Source organism: Megalopta genalis, unplaced genomic scaffold, assembly GCF_051020955.1.
Source record: "Megalopta genalis isolate 19385.01 unplaced genomic scaffold, iyMegGena1_principal scaffold0046, whole genome shotgun sequence".
NCBI lineage: Eukaryota > Metazoa > Arthropoda > Insecta > Hymenoptera > Halictidae > Megalopta > Megalopta genalis.
The window spans coordinates 1,357,501-1,380,000 of record NW_027476115.1 but is presented as its reverse complement, the minus strand read 5'-3'; the positions used below and the strand labels follow the sequence as shown (position 1 = coordinate 1,380,000).

At 35.5% G+C, this 22,500-nt stretch overlaps 2 non-coding genes across 2 annotated transcripts; both read right to left on the bottom strand.

Moving 5' to 3' along the window:
* Positions 1–494: 494 nt before the first annotated feature.
* Positions 495–649, bottom strand: LOC143261290 (5.8S ribosomal RNA). The gene has a single exon (XR_013035445.1). It is a non-coding gene; the product is annotated as a 5.8S ribosomal RNA (ribosomal RNA).
* A 1,330-nt stretch (positions 650–1,979) lies between these two features.
* On the bottom strand, positions 1,980–3,900 carry LOC143261276 (small subunit ribosomal RNA). Its single transcript, XR_013035438.1, has one exon. It is a non-coding gene; the product is annotated as a small subunit ribosomal RNA (ribosomal RNA).
* Positions 3,901–22,500: the final 18,600 nt, after the last annotated feature.

Here is a 22,500-nt window from a genome sequence, read left to right as displayed (position 1 = left end):
AATTCAAATTCGAAGCAACGGTCACAATTCTACTCTATATTTTTGCGGGTTATGTGTTCTTTCGTTCAATTTCTTTCATGCGTTCGTTCGATCTCTGTACACAGTCTTCACATAGGACAGACTCGTGTAGTACGCTTTCGTGGGTTAAACCCATCTCGTTTCATTTCAGGCGACGTCGGGAGCGCGTTGAAAATGTACCAGTGAAATCTCGATAGTTCTACGGATACGAATCGTCCCGAAAAAGATTTTGTCACCGCTTCGAAGCGGTGTTTCAGACGGGCGGACGTATATAAAACATATACGACACACGACACCGCCTTCCACACTCACGCTAGTTCGAACACGATTTCCATCTCTCTCGAAGACTGTTAGACGTACGTAAAATTTCTCAATATTCATAGGACCGCGACAAACGCCGACGAAGCGCCCACCATTCGCTCGTACGTATATAGGCAACAAGTGCCATCAACGCAAGCAGTTTATAAGTACGTAAACGACCCTCAGCCAGGCGTGGTCCAGGAATTGTATCCGTGGACCGCAATGTGCGTTCGAAATGTCGATGTTCATGTGTCCTGCAGTTCACACGTTGACGCGCAATTAGCTGCGTTCTTCATCGACCCACGAGCCAAGTGATCCACCGTTCAGGGTAATTTTTCCCTTTTATTCTCTCATATATATATAATGTGTATTTGCTATCCACCACATTTTTGTGTTATATTTCGGAACAAGCCGATACCCGAAGAGCTCCAACCAGCGCGCGAAGGAGATTCGGGAGTCGTCGTACAACGACATAATTGTCCCTTAAAGAACGAGATATTTCCGTCGAAACCATATATATATGTACGAGCAAATCCAAAACCACTGTTTTCTTGCAAGTTCGACGGTCGGAGCGAATAGAACATTGAAAAGCCTTCTATCGAAGAAACACAGAGAGTATATCACCTCCAAAAACGACGGGGATATGGATATTCAAACTGGACAATTATCAACCCGATACTGGATTCGAAAAGTTTCTCTCTCCTTTCGTCGTTATTTACACCGGACGGACTCACGGCCGGCTCTAGCTGGGTGTCATATATATATACGTCCCACGCTCATGCTGCCACTAGCGCGCAACAGAGTAGGGTGTCAATGACAACGACACAGCATTGAAACGAGCTACACAAGCCGGTCTCTCTTGATACCAATGTAAACGAGCATTAAGTTATCTTCAGACTGCCCGATATTTTCGTCCTTTGGACTTTCCCAACGATTCCTTTTTTTCTTTTTTTTTTTTACACCACAGCGAAGACTTGAGGAAGCGTGATTAGCACGCTCGCATCCCTCCCTGTCCTACTACAACTGTGTGTGTGTGTGTAAAGAAAGAAAAAAGAATACATTGGCTTTCTCTCTATCGAGAAGATGGCCTACGCAACGCAGATCAAAGGCCTAATACGTGTAATATAATACGCGTCTGGCCGTGTATAAATCACGCACGAATGATCTGGTCGGGCCCAACTCTTCTCGTACGCTTATTTTTCCGTGTTGAGGCACTATCATAAAATCACACAAACCCCAACACGTGTGTGTCTTGGAAGGAAGATGGCCTACGCAACGCAGATCAAAGGCCTAATACGTGTAGTACACACGTCTGCCGTGTAAATCACGCACGAATGATCTGGTCGGGCCCAACTCTTCTCCACCACACCACATCCCAACTTTGTACATTTTTATATATTTTTGTGCGTTGGGGCACCTTCATAATCACAAACCCCAACAACACATATATCTCTCTCTCTTTGAAAGATTTGTTGTGGCCTACGCAACGCAGATCAAAGGCCTAATACGTGTAGTACACACGTCTGGCCGTGTAAATCACGCACGAATGATCTGGCGGGCTCAACAATATCTTTTTTTTTTATATGAATTCTTATCCACAAACTAATCGAATTCATTTTCTCTCCTCCTCTCCTCTCTCTTTGAGATATATTGGAACATTGTAATGATCCTTCCGCAGGTTCACCTACGGAAACCTTGTTACGACTTTTACTTCCTCTAAATAATCAAGTTTGGTCATCTTCCCGGCATCATCGGCAATGCCGAAACATTGCCGCGCACCAGTCCGAAGACCTCACTAAATCATTCAATCGGTAGTAGCGACGGGCGGTGTGTACAAAGGGCAGGGACGTAATCAACGCGAGCTTATGACTCGCGCTTACTGGGAATTCCTCGTTCATGGGGAATAATTGCAAGCCCCAATCCCTAGCACGAAGGAGGTTCAGCGGGTTACCCGGGCCTTTCGGCCAGGGAACACACGCTGATTCCTTCAGTGTAGCGCGCGTGCGGCCCAGAACATCTAAGGGCATCACAGACCTGTTATTGCTCAATCTCGTGCGGCTAGAAGCCGCCTGTCCCTCTAAGAAGATTTGTTTGTACGTTGGTAGTAAAAACCCCACCGGCAGAAGCCGAGAGCCTTCGAGATACCATAATTACGTCTATTTAGCAGGCTAGAGTCTCGTTCGTTATCGGAATTAACCAGACAAATCGCTCCACCAACTAAGAACGGCCATGCACCACCACCCACCGAATCAAGAAAGAGCTATCAATCTGTCAATCCTTCCGGTGTCCGGGCCTGGTGAGGTTTCCCGTGTTGAGTCAAATTAAGCCGCAGGCTCCACTCCTGGTGGTGCCCTTCCGTCAATTCCTTTAAGTTTCAGCTTTGCAACCATACTTCCCCCGGAACCCAAAAGCTTTGGTTTCCCGGAAGCTGCCCGCCGAGTCATCGTAGGAACTTCGGCGGATCGCTAGCTGGCATCGTTTATGGTTAGAACTAGGGCGGTATCTGATCGCCTTCGAACCTCTAACTTTCGTTCTTGATTAATGAAAACATTTTTGGCAAATGCTTTCGCTTCTGTCCGTCTTGCGACGATCCAAGAATTTCACCTCTAACGTCGCAATACGAATGCCCCCATCTGTCCCTATTAATCATTACCTCGGGGTTCCGAAAACCAACAAAATAGAACCGAGGTCCTATTCCATTATTCCATGCACACAGTATTCAGGCGAAGGTAGCCTGCTTTGAGCACTCTAATTTGTTCAAAGTAAACGTACCGGCCCACCTCGACACTCAGTGAAGAGCACCGCGATGGGATATTAGTTGGACCGCCCCGTGAAGAGCAAAGCCCACCGGTAGGACGTACCACATAATGCCAGTTAAACACCGCGAGCGATGAACCGACACTGTGACACACAGATTCAACTACGAGCTTTTTAACCGCAACAACTTTAATATACGCTATTGGAGCTGGAATTACCGCGGCTGCTGGCACCAGACTTGCCCTCCAATGGATCCTCGTTAAAGGATTTAAAGTGTACTCATTCCGATTACGGGGCCTCGGATGAGTCCCGTATCGTTATTTTTCGTCACTACCTCCCCGTGCCGGGAGTGGGTAATTTGCGCGCCTGCTGCCTTCCTTGGATGTGGTAGCCGTTTCTCAGGCTCCCTCTCCGGAATCGAACCCTGATTCCCCGTTACCCGTTACAACCATGGTAGGCGCAGAACCTACCATCGACAGTTGATAAGGCAGACATTTGAAAGATGCGTCGCCGGTGCTATAAGACCATGCGATCAGCACAAAGTTATTCAGAGTCACCAAAGCAAACGATGGACGAGTGTAAACACCCGCCACCGATTGGTTTTGATCTAATAAAAGCGTTCCTACCATCTCTGGTCGGAACTCTGTTTTGCATGTATTAGCTCTAGAATTACCACAGTTATCCAAGTAAATTTTAGTACGATCTAAGAAACCATAACTGATTTAATGAGCCATTCGCGGTTTCACCTTAATACGGCATGTACTGAGACATGCATGGCTTAATCTTTGAGACAAGCATATGACTACTGGCAGGATCAACCAGGGAACTATACAATATGTATATATAAAATGGACAAAATTTAAATCCTTTTCCATCGTCGCCTGTTTCATATATATATGTCAGGTCGACACACCACTTTTCTCTTTCAAATATGTACAAGTTTTGCCACATTCCGCGCTTGTAACATATCTTCTTTAACGCTCAATTTCTTTCATTTTTCTACCATACAGATATTTTACCGTACGCCCAAAAACGTACGTATTATATTTTTGTTCTATCGTAAAATCACATTTTTCTACGTACGCCAGCTTCATACGTTTCTATCTTTGCCTTCATAAAATCACAAGATAATTTTATCTTCAAGAGTCTCGCTATTAACATCTTGTAAGATAAATGTACGTCCCAGCTAAAACGTACAAATACTTCAAGTTAAGTAATAATATATCATCGCTATTGACAAATTTTTAAGATCCAAGACACAGTTCTCTCTATATGTTTTAATATTTTTTATGTACTCAAATATATTCAAAGGAAAAAGTACATGGGTGATGCCATAGTCGTGGAAGCGCGTACGCTCACGCTGATCTTCTGACCGCCGGAAGCACGAAACCTCTGATCTGGGCAAAATCGGCAAGCCGAGGAAGAACGGACAGGACACATGCTGGACTGGCGAGAAAGCGTGTTCTTCCGCTCGCGCTAGGCATTTCGATTTCTGACACCTCTTGATTTAAAAAATCAGTTTTTTGATAGTTTTCTCTCTCCACTGGGCTATTCATTTTAGCCACAGTTTTCAATTGGTACGATTTGCTTCCAAATCTTACAGATGCATTTTAAAAAATTTTTCCATCGCTCGGACAGAAGAGTCGATTGCTCAGTGAGTACGAGTATACATACAAAGTGCATACGGGTAACCAACCCCGTAGGGCTTGCCACATATGGGCCATTCGGTCAAAGACACCGACCCGTGGCCACGCTGTGTGGAGAAAAGTCCGTAACGTAAACGGCACGAAACAGTCAGGACCGAAGCCCCGAAGGAGCTCTGAGACAGCTTCTCGACCGAGATCGTAGAATTGGCCCAAAACCCGCTCTGCTCCGTCCGCCTCGCACGGACCGTGTATCTCTTATAGATACCGAACGGCCGGCAAGGACGCCGGCGCCGCCGGCCGAATAGCACGCGCGCTTATGAGTGTAAACCGCTGCGGCAACAGACCGCCCGGCCGTGCTGTTGTAACATAGCGCGTGAACGAACGAAAAAAATTTTTATAGTAAACATTAAAATAAATTACACTACCGTAAACTAGACAAAAAATTACACATTTTTTCCCAATATGAAAATTTTCACAAACTTTTTAAAGTCCCATCGCATCGAGTAAACTTTTTTAATAACGCGTCCGCACGATTCTAAATGCTTAATCCATATGTGAAATCGTTCACTGATCACGAATATCGTATTTAAAAAAATTACAAAAATTTATTTTTCAAAATAATCAAAAAAAACCGAAAAATCACAAGAGTAAAGTACCATTATTTTAAACAACATGTCGTTCTAAATGCTTAATCCCTATGTAAAAAAGTTATTTAAGCAAGAATATGTAATTGAAAAAAATTAGAAAAATTTATTTTAGCCGTAAATCGAAAATAATGGGGACACCGGAGCTGTTCGAAGCGCCGAGACGCGCCGCGTACGGCCGAATATTTTCTAAGTCCCAACGTACCGATCAAGAGTAAAGTACCATTTTCCTACATTAGATTTCGTTCTAAATGCTTAATCCCTATGTAAAAACGTTAGTTAAGCAAGAATATCGTATTTTTAAAAAAATCTAATGATAGGATTTTCCAGAAAATTGAAAAAACCGAAAAATGTCAAGAGTAAAGTGCCATTTTCTGACATTAGATTTCGTTCTAAATGCTTAATCCCTATGTAGAAACGTTAGTTAAGCAAGAATATCGTATTTTTAAAAAAATCTAATGATAGGATTTTTCATAAAATTGAAAAAACCGTAAAATGTCAAGAGTAAAGTGCCCTTATTTTAAACATTATATCGTTCTAAATGCTTAATCCCTATGTAAAAAAGTTATCTAAGCAAGAATATGTTATTGAATAAAATGAGAAAAATTTATTTTAGCCGTAAATCGAAAATAATGGGGACACCGGAGCTGTTCGAAGCGCCGAGCGCGCCGCGTACGCCCGAATATTTTCTAAGTCCCAACGTACCGATCAAGAGTAAAGTACCATTTTCCTACATTAGATTTCGTTCTAAATGCTTAATCCCTATGTAAAAACGTTAGTTAAGCAAGAATATCGTATTTTAAAAAAAATCTAATGATAGGATTTTCCAGAAAATTGAAAAAACCGAAAAATGTCAAGAGTAAAGTGCCATTTTCTGACATTAGATTTCGTTCTAAATGCTTAATCCCTATGTAGAAACGTTAGTTATGCAAGATTATCGTATTTTTAAAAAAATCTAATGATAGGATTTTTCAGAAAATTGAAAAAACCGTAAAATGTCAAGAGTAAAGTGCCCTTATTTTAAACATTATATCGTTCTAAATGCTTAATCCCTATGTAAAAAAGTTATCTAAGCAAGAATATGTTATTGAATAAAATGAGAAAAATTTATTTTAGCCGTAAATCGAAAATAATGGGTCGAGCGAATCGGTCGATTGCGCCGAGACGCGCTATGATGCAACAGACGAGCGATTGGAACGCCCGAATATTTTCAAAGTCCCAACGTACCGGTCAAGAGTAAAGTACCATTTTCCTACATTAGATTTCGTTCTAAATGCTTAATCCCTATGTAAAAACGTTAGTTAAGCAAGAATATCGTATTTTAAAAAAAATCTAATGATAGGATTTTCCAGAAAATTGAAAAAACCGAAAAATGTCAAGAGTAAAGTGCCATTTTCTGACATTAGATTTCGTTCTAAATGCTTAATCCCTATGTAGAAACGTTAGTTAAGCAAGAATATCGTATTTTTAAAAAAATCTAATGATAGGATTTTTCAGAAAATTGAAAAAACCGTAAAATGTCAGGAGTAAAGTGCCATTATTTTAAACAATGTATCGTTCTAAATGCTTAATCCCTATGTAAAAAAGTTATTTAAGCAAGAATATGTAATTGAAAAAAATTAGAAGAATTTATTTTAGCCGTAAATCGAAAATAATGGGGACACCGGAGCTGTTCGAAGCGCCGAGCGCGCCGCGTACGCCCGAATATTTTCTAAGTCCCAACGTACCGATCAAGAGTAAAGTACCATTTTCCTACATTAGATTTCGTTCTAAATGCTTAATCCCTATGTAAAAACGTTAGTTAAGCAAGAATATCGTATTTTAAAAAAAATCTAATGATAGGATTTTCCAGAAAATTGAAAAAACCGAAAAATGTCAAGAGTAAAGTGCCATTTTCTGACATTAGATTTCGTTCTAAATGCTTAATCCCTATGTAGAAACGTTAGTTATGCAAGATTATCGTATTTTTAAAAAAATCTAATGATAGGATTTTTCAGAAAATTGAAAAAACCGTAAAATGTCAAGAGTAAAGTGCCCTTATTTTAAACATTATATCGTTCTAAATGCTTAATCCCTATGTAAAAAAGTTATCTAAGCAAGAATATGTTATTGAATAAAATGAGAAAAATTTATTTTAGCCGTAAATCGAAAATAATGGGTCGAGCGAATCGGTCGATTGCGCCGAGACGCGCTATGATGCAACAGACGAGCGATTGGAACGCCCGAATATTTTCAAAGTCCCAACGTACCGGTCAAGAGTAAAGTACCATTTTCCTACATTAGATTTCGTTCTAAATGCTTAATCCCTATGTAGAAACGTTAGTTAAGCAAGAATATCGTATTTTTAAAAAAATCTAATGATAGGATTTTTCATAAAATTGAAAAAACCGTAAAATGTCAAGAGTAAAGTGCCCTTATTTTAAACATTATATCGTTCTAAATGCTTAATCCCTATGTAAAAAAGTTATCTAAGCAAGAATATGTTATTGAATAAAATGAGAAAAATTTATTTTAGCCGTAAATCGAAAATAATGGGGACACCGGAGCTGTTCGAAGCGCCGAGACGCGCCGCGTACGGCCGAATATTTTCTAAGTCCCAACGTACCGATCAAGAGTAAAGTACCATTTTCCTACATTAGATTTCGTTCTAAATGCTTAATCCCTATGTAAAAACGTTAGTTAAGCAAGAATATCGTATTTTTAAAAAAATCTAATGATAGGATTTTCCAGAAAATTGAAAAAACCGAAAAATGTCAAGAGTAAAGTGCCATTTTCTGACATTAGATTTCGTTCTAAATGCTTAATCCCTATGTAGAAACGTTAGTTAAGCAAGAATATCGTATTTTTAAAAAAATCTAATGATAGGATTTTTCATAAAATTGAAAAAACCGTAAAATGTCAAGAGTAAAGTGCCCTTATTTTAAACATTATATCGTTCTAAATGCTTAATCCCTATGTAAAAAAGTTATCTAAGCAAGAATATGTTATTGAATAAAATGAGAAAAATTTATTTTAGCCGTAAATCGAAAATAATGGGTCGAGCGAATCGGTCGATTGCGCCGAGACGCGCTATGATGCAACAGACGAGCGATTGGAACGCCCGAATATTTTCAAAGTCCCAACGTACCGGTCAAGAGTAAAGTACCATTTTCCTACATTAGATTTCGTTCTAAATGCTTAATCCCTATGTAAAAACGTTAGTTAAGCAAGAATATCGTATTTTAAAAAAAATCTAATGATAGGATTTTCCAGAAAATTGAAAAAACCGAAAAATGTCAAGAGTAAAGTGCCATTTTCTGACATTAGATTTCGTTCTAAATGCTTAATCCCTATGTAGAAACGTTAGTTAAGCAAGAATATCGTATTTTTAAAAAAATCTAATGATAGGATTTTTCAGAAAATTGAAAAAACCGTAAAATGTCAGGAGTAAAGTGCCATTATTTTAAACAATGTATCGTTCTAAATGCTTAATCCCTATGTAAAAAAGTTATTTAAGCAAGAATATGTAATTGAAAAAAATTAGAAGAATTTATTTTAGCCGTAAATCGAAAATAATGGGGACACCGGAGCTGTTCGAAGCGCCGAGCGCGCCGCGTACGCCCGAATATTTTCTAAGTCCCAACGTACCGATCAAGAGTAAAGTACCATTTTCCTACATTAGATTTCGTTCTAAATGCTTAATCCCTATGTAAAAACGTTAGTTAAGCAAGAATATCGTATTTTAAAAAAAATCTAATGATAGGATTTTCCAGAAAATTGAAAAAACCGAAAAATGTCAAGAGTAAAGTGCCATTTTCTGACATTAGATTTCGTTCTAAATGCTTAATCCCTATGTAGAAACGTTAGTTATGCAAGATTATCGTATTTTTAAAAAAATCTAATGATAGGATTTTTCAGAAAATTGAAAAAACCGTAAAATGTCAAGAGTAAAGTGCCCTTATTTTAAACATTATATCGTTCTAAATGCTTAATCCCTATGTAAAAAAGTTATCTAAGCAAGAATATGTTATTGAATAAAATGAGAAAAATTTATTTTAGCCGTAAATCGAAAATAATGGGTCGAGCGAATCGGTCGATTGCGCCGAGACGCGCTATGATGCAACAGACGAGCGATTGGAACGCCCGAATATTTTCAAAGTCCCAACGTACCGGTCAAGAGTAAAGTACCATTTTCCTACATTAGATTTCGTTCTAAATGCTTAATCCCTATGTAGAAACGTTAGTTAAGCAAGAATATCGTATTTTTAAAAAAATCTAATGATAGGATTTTTCATAAAATTGAAAAAACCGTAAAATGTCAAGAGTAAAGTGCCCTTATTTTAAACATTATATCGTTCTAAATGCTTAATCCCTATGTAAAAAAGTTATCTAAGCAAGAATATGTTATTGAATAAAATGAGAAAAATTTATTTTAGCCGTAAATCGAAAATAATGGGGACACCGGAGCTGTTCGAAGCGCCGAGCGCGCCGCGTACGCCCGAATATTTTCTAAGTCCCAACGTACCGATCAAGAGTAAAGTACCATTTTCCTACATTAGATTTCGTTCTAAATGCTTAATCCCTATGTAAAAACGTTAGTTAAGCAAGAATATCGTATTTTAAAAAAAATCTAATGATAGGATTTTCCAGAAAATTGAAAAAACCGAAAAATGTCAAGAGTAAAGTGCCATTTTCTGACATTAGATTTCGTTCTAAATGCTTAATCCCTATGTAGAAACGTTAGTTATGCAAGATTATCGTATTTTTAAAAAAATCTAATGATAGGATTTTTCAGAAAATTGAAAAAACCGTAAAATGTCAAGAGTAAAGTGCCCTTATTTTAAACATTATATCGTTCTAAATGCTTAATCCCTATGTAAAAAAGTTATCTAAGCAAGAATATGTTATTGAATAAAATGAGAAAAATTTATTTTAGCCGTAAATCGAAAATAATGGGTCGAGCGAATCGGTCGATTGCGCCGAGACGCGCTATGATGCAACAGACGAGCGATTGGAACGCCCGAATATTTTCAAAGTCCCAACGTACCGGTCAAGAGTAAAGTACCATTTTCCTACATTAGATTTCGTTCTAAATGCTTAATCCCTATGTAAAAACGTTAGTTAAGCAAGAATATCGTATTTTAAAAAAAATCTAATGATAGGATTTTCCAGAAAATTGAAAAAACCGAAAAATGTCAAGAGTAAAGTGCCATTTTCTGACATTAGATTTCGTTCTAAATGCTTAATCCCTATGTAGAAACGTTAGTTATGCAAGATTATCGTATTTTTAAAAAAATCTAATGATAGGATTTTTCAGAAAATTGAAAAAACCGTAAAATGTCAAGAGTAAAGTGCCCTTATTTTAAACATTATATCGTTCTAAATGCTTAATCCCTATGTAAAAAAGTTATCTAAGCAAGAATATGTTATTGAATAAAATGAGAAAAATTTATTTTAGCCGTAAATCGAAAATAATGGGTCGAGCGAATCGGTCGATTGCGCCGAGACGCGCTATGATGCAACAGACGAGCGATTGGAACGCCCGAATATTTTCAAAGTCCCAACGTACCGGTCAAGAGTAAAGTACCATTTTCCTACATTAGATTTCGTTCTAAATGCTTAATCCCTATGTAAAAACGTTAGTTAAGCAAGAATATCGTATTTTAAAAAAAATCTAATGATAGGATTTTCCAGAAAATTGAAAAAACCGAAAAATGTCAAGAGTAAAGTGCCATTTTCTGACATTAGGTTTCGTTCTAAATGCTTAATCCCTATGTAGAAACGTTAGTTAAGCAAGAATATCGTATTTTTAAAAAAATCTAATGATAGGATTTTTCAGAAAATTGAAAAAACCGTAAAATGTCAAGAGTAAAGTGCCATTATTTTAAACAATGTATCGTTCTAAATGCTTAATCCCTATGTAAAAAAGTTATTTAAGCAAGAATATGTAATTGAAAAAAATTAGAAGAATTTATTTTAGCCGTAAATCGAAAATAATGGGGACACCGGAGCTGTTCGAAGCGCCGAGCGCGCCGCGTACGCCCGAATATTTTCTAAGTCCCAACGTACCGATCAAGAGTAAAGTACCATTTTCCTACATTAGATTTCGTTCTAAATGCTTAATCCCTATGTAAAAACGTTAGTTAAGCAAGAATATCGTATTTTAAAAAAAATCTAATGATAGGATTTTCCAGAAAATTGAAAAAACCGAAAAATGTCAAGAGTAAAGTGCCATTTTCTGACATTAGATTTCGTTCTAAATGCTTAATCCCTATGTAGAAACGTTAGTTAAGCAAGATTATCGTATTTTTAAAAAAATCTAATGATAGGATTTTTCAGAAAATTGAAAAAACCGTAAAATGTCAAGAGTAAAGTGCCCTTATTTTAAACATTATATCGTTCTAAATGCTTAATCCCTATGTAAAAAAGTTATCTAAGCAAGAATATGTTATTGAATAAAATGAGAAAAATTTATTTTAGCCGTAAATCGAAAATAATGGGTCGAGCGAATCGGTCGATTGCGCCGAGACGCGCTATGATGCAACAGACGAGCGATTGGAACGCCCGAATATTTTCAAAGTCCCAACGTACCGGTCAAGAGTAAAGTACCATTTTCCTACATTAGATTTCGTTCTAAATGCTTAATCCCTATGTAAAAACGTTAGTTAAGCAAGAATATCGTATTTTAAAAAAAATCTAATGATAGGATTTTCCAGAAAATTGAAAAAACCGAAAAATGTCAAGAGTAAAGTGCCATTTTCTGACATTAGATTTCGTTCTAAATGCTTAATCCCTATGTAGAAACGTTAGTTATGCAAGATTATCGTATTTTTAAAAAAATCTAATGATAGGATTTTTCAGAAAATTGAAAAAACCGTAAAATGTCAAGAGTAAAGTGCCCTTATTTTAAACATTATATCGTTCTAAATGCTTAATCCCTATGTAAAAAAGTTATCTAAGCAAGAATATGTTATTGAATAAAATGAGAAAAATTTATTTTAGCCGTAAATCGAAAATAATGGGTCGAGCGAATCGGTCGATTGCGCCGAGACGCGCTATGATGCAACAGACGAGCGATTGGAACGCCCGAATATTTTCAAAGTCCCAACGTACCGGTCAAGAGTAAAGTACCATTTTCCTACATTAGATTTCGTTCTAAATGCTTAATCCCTATGTAAAAACGTTAGTTAAGCAAGAATATCGTATTTTAAAAAAAATCTAATGATAGGATTTTCCAGAAAATTGAAAAAACCGAAAAATGTCAAGAGTAAAGTGCCATTTTCTGACATTAGGTTTCGTTCTAAATGCTTAATCCCTATGTAGAAACGTTAGTTAAGCAAGAATATCGTATTTTTAAAAAAATCTAATGATAGGATTTTTCAGAAAATTGAAAAAACCGTAAAATGTCAAGAGTAAAGTGCCATTATTTTAAACAATGTATCGTTCTAAATGCTTAATCCCTATGTAAAAAAGTTATTTAAGCAAGAATATGTAATTGAAAAAAATTAGAAGAATTTATTTTAGCCGTAAATCGAAAATAATGGGGACACCGGAGCTGTTCGAAGCGCCGAGCGCGCCGCGTACGCCCGAATATTTTCTAAGTCCCAACGTACCGATCAAGAGTAAAGTACCATTTTCCTACATTAGATTTCGTTCTAAATGCTTAATCCCTATGTAAAAACGTTAGTTAAGCAAGAATATCGTATTTTAAAAAAAATCTAATGATAGGATTTTCCAGAAAATTGAAAAAACCGAAAAATGTCAAGAGTAAAGTGCCATTTTCTGACATTAGATTTCGTTCTAAATGCTTAATCCCTATGTAGAAACGTTAGTTATGCAAGATTATCGTATTTTTAAAAAAATCTAATGATAGGATTTTTCAGAAAATTGAAAAAACCGTAAAATGTCAAGAGTAAAGTGCCCTTATTTTAAACATTATATCGTTCTAAATGCTTAATCCCTATGTAAAAAAGTTATCTAAGCAAGAATATGTTATTGAATAAAATGAGAAAAATTTATTTTAGCCGTAAATCGAAAATAATGGGTCGAGCGAATCGGTCGATTGCGCCGAGACGCGCTATGATGCAACAGACGAGCGATTGGAACGCCCGAATATTTTCAAAGTCCCAACGTACCGATCAAGAGTAAAGTACCATTTTCCTACATTAGATTTCGTTCTAAATGCTTAATCCCTATGTAAAAACGTTAGTTAAGCAAGAATATCGTATTTTAAAAAAAATCTGATGATAGGATTTTCCAGAAAATTGAAAAAACCGAAAAATGTCAAGAGTAAAGTGCCATTTTCTGACATTAGATTTCGTTCTAAATGCTTAATCCCTATGTAGAAACGTTAGTTATGCAAGATTATCGTATTTTTAAAAAAATCTAATGATAGGATTTTTCAGAAAATTGAAAAAACCGTAAAATGTCAAGAGTAAAGTGCCCTTATTTTAAACATTATATCGTTCTAAATGCTTAATCCCTATGTAAAAAAGTTATCTAAGCAAGAATATGTTATTGAATAAAATGAGAAAAATTTATTTTAGCCGTAAATCGAAAATAATGGGTCGAGCGAATCGGTCGATTGCGCCGAGACGCGCTATGATGCAACAGACGAGCGATTGGAACGCCCGAATATTTTCAAAGTCCCAACGTACCGGTCAAGAGTAAAGTACCATTTTCCTACATTAGATTTCGTTCTAAATGCTTAATCCCTATGTAAAAACGTTAGTTAAGCAAGAATATCGTATTTTAAAAAAAATCTAATGATAGGATTTTCCAGAAAATTGAAAAAACCGAAAAATGTCAAGAGTAAAGTGCCATTTTCTGACATTAGATTTCGTTCTAAATGCTTAATCCCTATGTAGAAACGTTAGTTAAGCAAGAATATCGTATTTTTAAAAAAATCTAATGATAGGATTTTTCAGAAAATTGAAAAAACCGTAAAATGTCAAGAGTAAAGTGCCATTATTTTAAACAATGTATCGTTCTAAATGCTTAATCCCTATGTAAAAAAGTTATTTAAGCAAGAATATGTAATTGAAAAAAATTAGAAGAATTTATTTTAGCCGTAAATCGAAAATAATGGGGACACCGGAGCTGTTCGAAGCGCCGAGACGCGCCGCGTACGGCCGAATATTTTCAAAGTCCCAACGTACCGATCAAGAGTAAAGTACCATTTTCCTACATTAGATTTCGTTCTAAATGCTTAATCCCTATGTAAAAACGTTAGTTAAGCAAGAATATCGTATTTTTAAAAAAATCTAATGATAGGATTTTCCAGAAAATTGAAAAAACCGAAAAATGTCAAGAGTAAAGTGCCATTTTCTGACATTAGATTTCGTTCTAAATGCTTAATCCCTATGTAGAAACGTTAGTTATGCAAGATTATCGTATTTTTAAAAAAATCTAATGATAGGATTTTTCAGAAAATTGAAAAAACCGTAAAATGTCAAGAGTAAAGTGCCCTTATTTTAAACATTATATCGTTCTAAATGCTTAATCCCTATGTAAAAAAGTTATCTAAGCAAGAATATGTTATTGAATAAAATGAGAAAAATTTATTTTAGCCGTAAATCGAAAATAATGGGTCGAGCGAATCGGTCGATTGCGCCGAGACGCGCTATGATGCAACAGACGAGCGATTGGAACGCCCGAATATTTTCAAAGTCCCAACGTACCGGTCAAGAGTAAAGTACCATTTTCCTACATTAGATTTCGTTCTAAATGCTTAATCCCTATGTAAAAACGTTAGTTAAGCAAGAATATCGTATTTTAAAAAAAATCTAATGATAGGATTTTCCAGAAAATTGAAAAAACCGAAAAATGTCAAGAGTAAAGTGCCATTTTCTGACATTAGATTTCGTTCTAAATGCTTAATCCCTATGTAGAAACGTTAGTTATGCAAGATTATCGTATTTTTAAAAAAATCTAATGATAGGATTTTTCAGAAAATTGAAAAAACCGTAAAATGTCAAGAGTAAAGTGCCCTTATTTTAAACATTATATCGTTCTAAATGCTTAATCCCTATGTAAAAAAGTTATCTAAGCAAGAATATGTTATTGAATAAAATGAGAAAAATTTATTTTAGCCGTAAATCGAAAATAATGGGTCGAGCGAATCGGTCGATTGCGCCGAGACGCGCTATGATGCAACAGACGAGCGATTGGAACGCCCGAATATTTTCAAAGTCCCAACGTACCGGTCAAGAGTAAAGTACCATTTTCCTACATTAGATTTCGTTCTAAATGCTTAATCCCTATGTAAAAACGTTAGTTAAGCAAGAATATCGTATTTTAAAAAAAATCTAATGATAGGATTTTCCAGAAAATTGAAAAAACCGAAAAATGTCAAGAGTAAAGTGCCATTTTCTGACATTAGGTTTCGTTCTAAATGCTTAATCCCTATGTAGAAACGTTAGTTAAGCAAGAATATCGTATTTTTAAAAAAATCTAATGATAGGATTTTTCAGAAAATTGAAAAAACCGTAAAATGTCAAGAGTAAAGTGCCATTATTTTAAACAATGTATCGTTCTAAATGCTTAATCCCTATGTAAAAAAGTTATTTAAGCAAGAATATGTAATTGAAAAAAATTAGAAGAATTTATTTTAGCCGTAAATCGAAAATAATGGGGACACCGGAGCTGTTCGAAGCGCCGAGCGCGCCGCGTACGCCCGAATATTTTCTAAGTCCCAACGTACCGATCAAGAGTAAAGTACCATTTTCCTACATTAGATTTCGTTCTAAATGCTTAATCCCTATGTAAAAACGTTAGTTAAGCAAGAATATCGTATTTTAAAAAAAATCTAATGATAGGATTTTCCAGAAAATTGAAAAAACCGAAAAATGTCAAGAGTAAAGTGCCATTTTCTGACATTAGATTTCGTTCTAAATGCTTAATCCCTATGTAGAAACGTTAGTTATGCAAGATTATCGTATTTTTAAAAAAATCTAATGATAGGATTTTTCAGAAAATTGAAAAAACCGTAAAATGTCAAGAGTAAAGTGCCCTTATTTTAAACATTATATCGTTCTAAATGCTTAATCCCTATGTAAAAAAGTTATCTAAGCAAGAATATGTTATTGAATAAAATGAGAAAAATTTATTTTAGCCGTAAATCGAAAATAATGGGTCGAGCGAATCGGTCGATTGCGCCGAGACGCGCTATGATGCAACAGACGAGCGATTGGAACGCCCGAATATTTTCAAAGTCCCAACGTACCGGTCAAGAGTAAAGTACCATTTTCCTACATTAGATTTCGTTCTAAATGCTTAATCCCTATGTAAAAACGTTAGTTAAGCAAGAATATCGTATTTTAAAAAAAATCTAATGATAGGATTTTCCAGAAAATTGAAAAAACCGAAAAATGTCAAGAGTAAAGTGCCATTTTCTGACATTAGATTTCGTTCTAAATGCTTAATCCCTATGTAGAAACGTTAGTTATGCAAGATTATCGTATTTTTAAAAAAATCTAATGATAGGATTTTTCAGAAAATTGAAAAAACCGTAAAATGTCAAGAGTAAAGTGCCCTTATTTTAAACATTATATCGTTCTAAATGCTTAATCCCTATGTAAAAAAGTTATCTAAGCAAGAATATGTTATTGAATAAAATGAGAAAAATTTATTTTAGCCGTAAATCGAAAATAATGGGTCGAGCGAATCGGTCGATTGCGCCGAGACGCGCTATGATGCAACAGACGAGCGATTGGAACGCCCGAATATTTTCAAAGTCCCAACGTACCGGTCAAGAGTAAAGTACCATTTTCCTACATTAGATTTCGTTCTAAATGCTTAATCCCTATGTAAAAACGTTAGTTAAGCAAGAATATCGTATTTTAAAAAAAATCTAATGATAGGATTTTCCAGAAAATTGAAAAAACCGAAAAATGTCAAGAGTAAAGTGCCATTTTCTGACATTAGATTTCGTTCTAAATGCTTAATCCCTATGTAGAAACGTTAGTTAAGCAAGAATATCGTATTTTTAAAAAAATCTAATGATAGGATTTTTCAGAAAATTGAAAAAACCGTAAAATGTCAAGAGTAAAGTGCCATTATTTTAAACAATGTATCGTTCTAAATGCTTAATCCCTATGTAAAAAAGTTATTTAAGCAAGAATATGTAATTGAAAAAAATTAGAAGAATTTATTTTAGCCGTAAATCGAAAATAATGGGGACACCGGAGCTGTTCGAAGCGCCGAGACGCGCCGCGTACGGCCGAATATTTTCAAAGTCCCAACGTACCGATCAAGAGTAAAGTACCATTTTCCTACATTAGATTTCGTTCTAAATGCTTAATCCCTATGTAAAAACGTTAGTTAAGCAAGAATATCGTATTTTTAAAAAAATCTAATGATAGGATTTTCCAGAAAATTGAAAAAACCGAAAAATGTCAAGAGTAAAGTGCCATTTTCTGACATTAGATTTCGTTCTAAATGCTTAATCCCTATGTAGAAACGTTAGTTAAGCAAGAATATCGTATTTTTAAAAAAATCTAATGATAGGATTTTTCAGAAAATTGAAAAAACCGTAAAATGTCAAGAGTAAAGTGCCCTTATTTTAAACATTATATCGTTCTAAATGCTTAATCCCTATGTAAAAAAGTTATCTAAGCAAGAATATGTTATTGAATAAAATGAGAAAAATTTATTTTAGCCGTAAATCGAAAATAATGGGGACACCGGAGCTGTTCGAAGCGCCGAGCGCGCCGCGTACGCCCGAATATTTTCAAAGTCCCAACGTACCGATCAAGAGTAAAGTACCATTTTCCTACATTAGATTTCGTTCTAAATGCTTAATCCCTATGTAAAAACGTTAGTTAAGCAAGAATATCGTATTTTAAAAAAAATCTAATGATAGGATTTTCCAGAAAATTGAAAAAACCGAAAAATGTCAAGAGTAAAGTGCCATTTTCTGACATTAGATTTCGTTCTAAATGCTTAATCCCTATGTAGAAACGTTAGTTAAGCAAGATTATCGTATTTTTAAAAAAATCTAATGATAGGATTTTTCATAAAATTGAAAAAACCGTAAAATGTCAAGAGTAAAGTGCCCTTATTTTAAACATTATATCGTTCTAAATGCTTAATCCCTATGTAAAAAAGTTATCTAAGCAAGAATATGTTATTGAATAAAATGAGAAAAATTTATTTTAGCCGTAAATCGAAAATAATGGGTCGAGCGAATCGGTCGATTGCGCCGAGACGCGCTATGATGCAACAGACGAGCGATTGGAACGCCCGAATATTTTCAAAGTCCCAACGTACCGATCAAGAGTAAAGTACCATTTTCCTACATTAGATTTCGTTCTAAATGCTTAATCCCTATGTAAAAACGTTAGTTAAGCAAGAATATCGTATTTTTAAAAAAATCTAATGATAGGATTTTCCAGAAAATTGAAAAAACCGAAAAATGTCAAGAGTAAAGTGCCATTTTCTGACATTAGATTTCGTTCTAAATGCTTAATCCCTATGTAGAAACGTTAGTTAAGCAAGATTATCGTATTTTTAAAAAAATCTAATGATAGGATTTTTCAGAAAATTGAAAAAACCGTAAAATGTCAAGAGTAAAGTGCCCTTATTTTAAACATTATATCGTTCTAAATGCTTAATCCCTATGTAAAAAAGTTATCTAAGCAAGAATATGTTATTGAATAAAATGAGAAAAATTTATTTTAGCCGTAAATCGAAAATAATGGGTCGAGCGAATCGGTCGATTGCGCCGAGACGCGCTATGATGCAACAGACGAGCGATTGGAACGCCCGAATATTTTCAAAGTCCCAACGTACCGGTCAAGAGTAAAGTACCATTTTCCTACATTAGATTTCGTTCTAAATGCTTAATCCCTATGTAAAAACGTTAGTTAAGCAAGAATATCGTATTTTAAAAAAAATCTAATGATAGGATTTTCCAGAAAATTGAAAAAACCGAAAAATGTCAAGAGTAAAGTGCCATTTTCTGACATTAGATTTCGTTCTAAATGCTTAATCCCTATGTAGAAACGTTAGTTAAGCAAGAATATCGTATTTTTAAAAAAATCTAATGATAGGATTTTTCAGAAAATTGAAAAAACCGTAAAATGTCAAGAGTAAAGTGCCCTTATTTTAAACATTATATCGTTCTAAATGCTTAATCCCTATGTAAAAAAGTTATCTAAGCAAGAATGTGTTATTGAATAAAATGAGAAAAATTTATTTTAGCCGTAAATCGAAAAAAAGACTGTTCGTTTCTCTGTCTCTCTCGCGCGATCGAAGTATTGATGTTTCCCGGCAAAGTAATGGGATATTAATTAAACTATATACACGAAATTACTCGTTTTGATCCCCGCTACACAGCCGTATACTTTTTATAATTTTGTGGAATCGGGAACCTTGAAATATTTAACATAACGCGGATCGACTGTCTCTGTCTCTTTCTAGATCGGAATAATCGATGTTTCCCGGCAAACTATTGGGAGTTTAATTAAACTTTATACATGAAATTACTCGTTTTGATCCCCGCTACACAGCCGTATACTTTTTATAATTTTGTGGAATCGGTAACCTTGAGATATTTAACATAACGCGGATCGACTGTCTCTGTCTCTTTCTAGATCGGAATAATCGATGTTTCCCGGCAAACTATTGGGAGTTTAATTAAACTTTATACATGAAATTACTCGTTTTGATCCCCGCTACACAGCCGTATACTTTTTATAATTTTGTGGAATCGGTAACCTGGAGATATTTAACATAACGCGGATCGTCTATCTCTGTCTCTTTCTAGATCGGAATAATCGATGTTTCCCGGCAAAGTAATGGGAGATTAATTAAACTTTATACACGAAATTACTCGTTTTGATCCCCGCTACACAGCCGTATACTTTTTATAATTTTGTGGAATCGGTAACCTTGAGATATTTAACATAACGCGGATCGACTGTCTCTGTCTCTTTCTAGATCGGAATTATCGATGTTTCCCGGCAAACTATTGGGAGATTAATTAAACTTTATACATGAAATTACTCGTTTTGATCCCCGCTACACAGCCGTATACTTTTTATAATTTTGTGGAATCGGTAACCTGGAGATATTTAACATAACGCGGATCGTCTATCTCTGTCTCTTTCTAGATCGGAATAATCGATGTTTCCCGGCAAAGTAATGGGAGATTAATTAAACTTTATACACGAAATTACTCGTTTTGATCCCCGCTACACAGCCGTATACTTTTTATAATTTTGTGGAATCGGGAACCTTGAAATATTTAACATAACGCGGATCGACTGTCTCTGTCTCTTTCTAGATCGGAATAATCGATGTTTCCCGGCAAACTATTGGGAGTTTAATTAAACTTTATACATGAAATTACTCGTTTTGATCCCCGCTACACAGCCGTATACTTTTTATAATTTTGTGGAATCGGTAACCTTGAGATATTTAACATAACGCGGATCGACTGTCTCTGTCTCTTTCTAGATCGGAATAATCGATGTTTCCCGGCAAACTATTGGGAGTTTAATTAAACTTTATACATGAAATTACTCGTTTTGATCCCCGCTACACAGCCGTATACGTTTTATAATTTTGTGGAATCGGTAACCTTGAGATATTTAACATAACGCGGATCGACTGTCTCTGTCTCTTTCTAGATCGGAATTATCGATGTTTCCCGGAAACTAATGGGATATTAATTAAACTTTATACACGAAATTACTCGTTTTGATCCCTGCTACACAGCCGTATACTTTTTATAATTTTGTGGAATCGGGAACCTTGAAATATTTAACATAACGCGGATCGACTGTCTCTGTCTCTTTCTAGATCGGAATTATCGATGTTTCCCGGCAAACTATTGGGAGATTAATTAAACTTTATACATGAAATTACTCGTTTTGATCCCCGCTACACAGCCGTATACTTTTTATAATTTTGTGGAATCGGTAACCTGGAGATATTTAACATAACGCGGATCGTCTATCTCTGTCTCTTTCTAGATCGGAATAATCGATGTTTCCCGGCAAAGTAATGGGAGATTAATTAAACTTTATACACGAAATTACTCGTTTTGATCCCCGCTACACAGCCGTATACTTTTTATAATTTTGTGGAATCGGGAACCTTGAAATATTTAACATAACGCGGATCGACTGTCTCTGTCTCTTTCTAGATCGGAATAATCGATGTTTCCCGGCAAACTATTGGGAGTTTAATTAAACTTTATACATGAAATTACTCGTTTTGATCCCCGCTACACAGCCGTATACTTTTTATAATTTTGTGGAATCGGTAACCTTGAGATATTTAACATAACGCGGATCGACTGTCTCTGTCTCTTTCTAGATCGGAATTATCGATGTTTCCCGGAAACTAATGGGATATTAATTAAACTTTATACACGAAATTATTCGTTTTGATCCCTGCTACACAGCCGTATACTTTTTATAATTTTGTGGAATCGGGAACCTTGAAATATTTAACATAACGCGGATCGTCTATCTCTGTCTCTTTCTAGATCGGAATAATCGATGTTTCCCGGCAAAGTAATGGGAGATTAATTAAACTTTATACATGAAATTACTCGTTTTGATCCCCGCTACACAGCCGTATACTTTTTATAATTTTGTGGAATCGGTAACCTTGAGATATTTAACATAACGCGGATCGACTGTCTCTGTCTCTTTCTAGATCGGAATTATCGATGTTTCCCGGAAACTAATGGGATATTAATTAAACTTTATACACGAAATTACTCGTTTTGATCCCTGCTACACAGCCGTATACTTTTTATAATTTTGTGGAATCGGTAACCTTGAGATATTTAACATAACGCGGATCGACTGTCTCTGTCTCTTTCTAGATCGGAATAATCGATGTTTCCCGGCAAACTATTGGGAGTTTAATTAAACTTTATACATGAAATTACTCGTTTTGATCCCCGCTACACAGCCGTATACTTTTTATAATTTTGTGGAATCGGTAACCTTGAGATATTTAACATAACGCGGATCGACTGTCTCTGTCTCTTTCTAGATCGGAATTATCGATGTTTCCCGGAAACTAATGGGATATTAATTAAACTTTATACACGAAATTACTCGTTTTGATCCCTGCTACACAGCCGTATACTTTTTATAATTTTGTGGAATCGGGAACCTTGAAATATTTAACATAAC